Here is a 6658-nt window from a genome sequence, read left to right as displayed (position 1 = left end):
GTGTGTTTATGTTGGATTAAACATTGTAATTGTAATTAGCCTTGATTAATAATAAAAATAATAATAACCACCACCGTAAGGTGGTGGCCGCCGCCGTGAGCCGCCATTGACCACCACTACCCGAGGTGGTAGTGGGTGGTGCCCCACAAGCAAAACCCTAGTGGACCTAGCAAAACCCTAATGGGCTTAAAGATTAATTTTGGGCCTATTGGGCCATGGTTGGGTGGAAACCCTAATTAGAGTTTAGAAAACCCTAATTGTGAGTAATTGGGCCTTAGACTTATTTGGACCCACTTTTGGGCATTGGGGATTGGATTGTGTATTAAGCCCAACTATACCATATGATTTATCTAGTAGAGAGATGGACTTAATGGATTAAGTCTTTAATTGACTAGAACAAATTAATGGGCTTTAGGGTAATGCCAATAGGAGGGTTTAGTCCCAATTTGGAAAATTTGGGCCATAGAAAGGCCATAGTTTGGGCCTTGATGATTATGAGATGTTGGACCATGAGAATGTCAAGTGTTGGACCAAGAATGAATGATTAGGCCTTAAGGCAAGACCATGTGGAGGTTGGGCCCAATTTAGAAAATTGGGTCATAGTTGGGCTTTGGTCCATTATTAGACTTTTGGGCCTTTGGATTGGGCCTTGGGCTTGAGTCAAGCTAAGATAGGGGTAAAGTAGTCTTTTACCCAAGTATGGACTTATGGTTATGAGTTGGAACCCAATTATTAATTAGGTGTTATTTTGATGTTGACGGATTCGGGACTCTGTCATCCAGCAGCTAGGGTTTTGTCAGCAGGACTTCAGCAGTGTGAGGTGAGTTTCCCTTCTGTAGTAACTGGTCTAAGGCACCAATGCCGGCCCGTTTAGTAGTGTAGGATACCGGGGTTAGCCCGATGCAGATTGTATGTTTTCGGATTTCGGTCCGATGTCGGGCGGGACCCGATGCAGTGATTTAGCTTACATGATATATGTTATGTGTTCCGGAATTCGGTCTGATGTCGGGGAAATCCCGAGAAGTAGTTATGTATGCTTGATGTCTTTGTGATTCATGCATGTTTGTGTTATGTGTTATATGTTTCGGGCTTCGGTCCGATGTCGGGCAAGCCCGATGCAGTATATATGATTATGTTATATGATTATGTTTTGTTATGTTCAGTAAATTCCGGACTTCGGTTCGATGCAGTGGGCGGGGCCCAAGTTATTCCGGACTTCGGTCCGATGCCGGGCGGGGCCCGATGCAGTGGGCGGGGCCCAAGTTAGTCCGGACTTCGGTCCGATGCCGGGCGGGGCCCGATGCAGTGGGCAAGGCCCAATATGTGTTATTGTATGGTATGTGGTAGTTTGGGGAGACTCACTAAGCTTCGTGCTTACAGTTTTCAGTTTGGTTTCAGGTACTCAGTTTTCAAAAGAGGAGCTCGGGAAGATTGCAGTGCACACACCATTTGTTCAGCCTGGGATGTTTATACTCTGATACACATGACAGTTGTTATATTATTTTTGAGATACATTGTTGTGATTTTTCTATGACGTATGATGACTATGGTTTTATTACTGATTTAAAACGAAATTTTCAGACTGTATTTTTGGGATGTTTCACTTTAAATAGGGTGCAGAACCCCGAAAATTAGGGTTTCATCTTTTAGCTCCAACTCGTCGAGTCGTGTCCTCCGAATCGTCGAGTTGGTCACTTAAACACGTGGCCAAAACGTTCTTACTTGACGAGTCAGGGCATCCAACTCGTCGAGTAGACCTTTCAATATGAAAAATAAAGTTGTAAAACTAATATCTGAGAGTCAGGGCGTTACAACTCACCAAATCATACATGACACTACATTTTATAATATCATCTTACTGATGCGTTTTTTCAATATCAATGCACAACCGAATTGTAAATTACAACTTATGTATCTCCATTTGAAGAATAGAAGATATTATAGTCTTAGAATTACTCATGATTGAATCCATGAAGTAATCTTTAAGCATGGGTTTATCCAATACTTAAATCTCTATTTCCAAGTACTCATGAATATTGTAGCAATTCGTATGCAATGTCCAATCCCTATGAACAATCTACAAACAATTCATGACAGTCTTAATTCACTACTTACTTCCAAAAGTATGAAAGACTGTGGAATTTTGAATAATATTCAAATTACTCAGGGAAGTAAAATATGCAAAGTGAAACGCAATAATAAATTAATTAACTATGGTATCTGTAACGCCCGCGTTTTCTCGCTAGGCATTAATAAGATGATATACTTATAATGGTCAACAACTGTAACCTTTATATGAAGTAAATAAAGAGAATTATTGAGTATTATGTGTTCTATGTGTAGTTATATGTAGTATACGTGCTTATAATAATATAATAACATAAAAAATAAAATATGCGTCTTTAATAGAATGATAATTAGGCCGAATAACCTTGATGAAATTCGAAATAGTAGTGATAAGGATTTCGGGGGTATAAGGAACACTCAAATTGGGCTTAGAACGAAGAAGTTGTGACATGTTCAAGTTTCGCATTCATCCTGGTACGGTCACGAGTGTCGTAAAAAGTAAAATTTTGATAGGTTTCTTATTAGCCTAAGCAATCTAAATGAAAGTCATAGTAATCGTAAAACCGAGAGCATACATATAGCGAACGGCTAAATATGACTTCATATGAGGAAGTTATGATTTTTTGAAGTTACAACGCAGCAGTGCAGACATAGAAATATAATTTTAGATCGGTTGATTTCTATCCGAAACAATCTAAACGAGAATCGAAGATCTCGTTAACAGGATTCCGTTGATATAATGACAGTTGAGAACAGACGACGGACGGGAGAGTTATTAATTTTTAACGGACTTTAACAGTCTAAGCCTGTTAAAAATATAACTTTAAAAATAAATTCAAAATTAGCCGACGGAGTCTAAATAAAATTTGTAGATCTTTTCGATAACTACGTGTGGATATAAAACGCGTCAAAAACGGAGATCATATGAAGAAGATATGAATTTTTAAAGAAATTATAATATTTCACACGTAGTCGTGCGCACAGACAGCAGGCGCGACGCGCATCTGACAGCCCACGAGATTGCGACACGTATCAGGTCAGGATAAGGCCACGTCATCATTGTACCGTTTACGCGGCGCGCCCAGACAAGGTGTGCGGCATGCAACTACTTTTTTTTCCGGGTATAAAGAGCTTTCGAGGTTCAACACATTTCCCACACCTTTCACTTCTTACTCTCTAGAAATTCTCTACGTATTGGCCCAAAATTTCCTCAGTATTAGTATTCCGGCAAAGTCTTGCGATCCTTGAGTGCCCGACAAGTAGTAGCCATCGAGTAGGAACTCTGCCAGTGCAATTTCCAGACTTCTGTCTAGGAAATCTCGGCAAGTTAGATTACACTCTATATTATTTTAGTGTAATTTATATTTATATTCATTGTCGTTATTACGAATTTATAAATAAGATTTGTATGTGATTCCAAGTCATTATATTGATTGATCTACTTATGGGGATGATGTCTAGGAAATATTTAGTGAGATGTTGTGACACCAGTCAAGTTTTGGTCAAAAATAAATTGATCAATAATCGTAATTGGGATGAACCAAGTGGTAGAGTTTGTAACAAGGTTTCCAAAAACATAAAGAACACTGAAATCCGAGTTATAACGAAGAAGTTTTGACCAATCGAAAATCCGCGGAAAATCCGACAAAACACTGTTCAGTGTAAAAAGTGAATTTTCGATAAAAGGCTTTTTAGCCTTAACATTCTAAATGAAAGTTGTAGAATATGTTAAACCGAGAACGTTCATAAAAAGAACGTAAAAATCCGACTTCGTATGAGGAAGTTATGATTTTTCGAAGTTTCGGTTTAGCAGTAGACAACTAAAAATTCGAAATGTAAATCGATCGATATTTAGCCGACGCAACTTAAACGAGAATCGAAGGTCTCGTCAAAAGTAGCACAACGGTAAAAAGACAGACGAAAACGGACGTCGGATGAAAAAGTTATGAATTTTTAACGGATTCCCGTCCCGGTCTGTTTAAAATAACAATATTAAAAATAAAGTCAAAATCAGCCGACGAAGTCTAAACGAAAGTCGTAGAGTATGATTTTACCTACGCGTGCATATAAAGAACGCCAAAAACGGAGCTCGTATGCGAAAGTTATGATTTTCGCAAGTTTTAGGCACAAAAATCAAGAAAATGTGGAAAACCGGGCAAATTCGCATGAGTCACCTCGGACACGTCACCTCGCATGCGAGGCCTCCACGTGTTCGCTTCTCATTGTATCGCAGCTTCGCATGTCGTCTCCTGATTGGTCCGAAGTCGTCACCTTCTTTCCCCATTGGACCGAACTTCGGTCCACTTAGAAGAGGCCACATGTCCGAAGTCACGTGCCTCGCACATGGTCTGAAGCCACCGCCTCGCCACTGGGACCGAGCCTCGCACGTGTACACTCCGCATGTCCGACGCGTGTCCTGCTGACTCCTCGCCCTCGCCAGGTGGCTGCTGACTCCTCTTCTCGGACCGCACCCTCGCACCCCTATATAAAGGGTGCGAGACTCCTCGGCTAAGAGGACTTTTTCACCCCATTTTTCACCCAATTTCACATTTTCACCCCCTTGACTTTCTCACGACCCCCCAAGGCCCCGGTATCGTGTCTAAAGCCCGAAGCAAGCCCCGGAGCCCCGTAATTCTCGAGAAGTCATCCTCTCTCCTGTCGAAACTCTGCCCGGTTTGAGCCGGTTTTTCGTCAAACAAACTATTTCCGGGAAACGAAACGCTGCCCGAATCACCGCCTATCAAAGTGAGTTCATACCCCTATAATTTACCTTTTCAATGGTTTTTAAATACTTTTTAGGGGGGGGGGGGGGAATACAAGTTTAACACAATATTAAATTGTGTTAATAACTGTATGTGATAATAATCACACAAAATGATTCTGTATGCTTTTAAGAATTATCAAATACTTCCAAAATAACGTGAAGCCATGTTAAATGTTTAAAGTCATGTAAAAACTCCGTTAAATTCTTTGAAAAATGTTTTATAAGCTATTTCAAAGTATAAATGTCAAAATCATGTTTATATATGTATAAATATATAAATAAGATTTGAAGGGCTTAGGACTAATGAATTATCCTATATCCTTTTCCTTGTTTGGATGTGGAATTAGGGTTGTATTGTTTGTCCGAAGGTCGTTTCCTTCTTAATTATATATATATATATATATATATATATATTATACATATATGAGTACCAAAGGTTACTCCTTTTGGTATCTTCACCTTTGTATCAGGCTGAGCAAAGGTGTTCATCCATGAGAAACCATGCTAATCAGATAGAACATATAAATTATAATAGGTATAATTTATCATTCAAAACTAAAGATACAAGTATGATTTACAATTGTATACTTTCCAAGGAAATTACCAAAATTCATTCAACTATACCAAGATATGTATAATACCTTTAATATACGAACAACATATTAAAGAAGTAAAGATACATCATACCTAGTTTGCATTAACAAAGGTACGATACAGAGTACCAGGGTTAGCAAACACGTGGTAATGTCGGGTTGCATTAACAAAGGTATGATATACAGAGTACCAGAGTTAGCAATCACGATTAATAATACATCATACCGGGTTTGCATTAACAAAGGTACGATATACAGAGTACCAGAGTTAGCAATCACGGGTAATAATACATTCTGTCGGGTTGGCATTAGCAAAGGTACTATACAGAGTACCCGAGTTAGCGAACTCGAGGTAATAATACATCTTACTGGGTTTGCATTAACCAAGGGTACGATACAAAGTACCAGAGTTAGCATTCATCGGGTAATAATAATAATACATCGGAAATCTCGTTGAAACAATAAATTTGTGAGACCCTTCACGGTGTACTTATCTAAGTACGACCTTTTTAAGTCCTGAACTATTAGCCAGAATCTCTTGTAGGGAGAGCGTGAATTTGTGGATAGATCTATATGGGACTGACAATCCCGCACCTTTACTGTTCGCTACAGTTTGGCCGGCAGGCCTAGGGTGTCAAATACCATACCGTTCCGACGCCTGAAGAACGTCGCTGCAGGCATTTCCGTCATATTAGTATGGTTGATAGGACTCACATGGATAAAACAACGAGTAAATTACAAAGTAATATACTTCTCTTATAACAGTAAGAAAAGTTAATTACATCCCGACCTGATATACCTTCAGTAGCTTTTACTTACAGTAAGAGCTATGTATCATGAAATCAAGTATTGTACTTCTGGTTTTGAACATTTAAAACCACAAGGCAGTATTATGAATAATAGAATACTCTCCATGATTAATACTAAGGTTGTTACTGTAGAACAGATATAACTAAGAACACTTTTACAAATGAAACGGTTTATGGGATTAAACCACTTATACAAAGGAAACGGTTTATGGGATTAAACCACTTATCAAATGAAACTTAGTCATTCAATCTTTGTAAACTAGTATAACATAAAAGACCTTTAGTGGTTAATTCTATAATTCCTTAGTTATTACATCAGAGTTGTACATAAGTAATGTCCGATTGACAGTGAAATGTGTGACTTCCGCCTTACTTCCTGTTCCTTGTTTGGTTGTGGGCTTAGGGCAGATACACCCATTTAACTG

Source organism: Lactuca virosa, chromosome 2 (assembly GCF_052849685.1).
Source record: "Lactuca virosa cultivar CGN04683 chromosome 2, Lactuca_virosa_CGN04683_v6, whole genome shotgun sequence".
NCBI lineage: Eukaryota > Viridiplantae > Streptophyta > Magnoliopsida > Asterales > Asteraceae > Lactuca > Lactuca virosa.
This window is presented reverse-complemented; position numbering follows the sequence as displayed.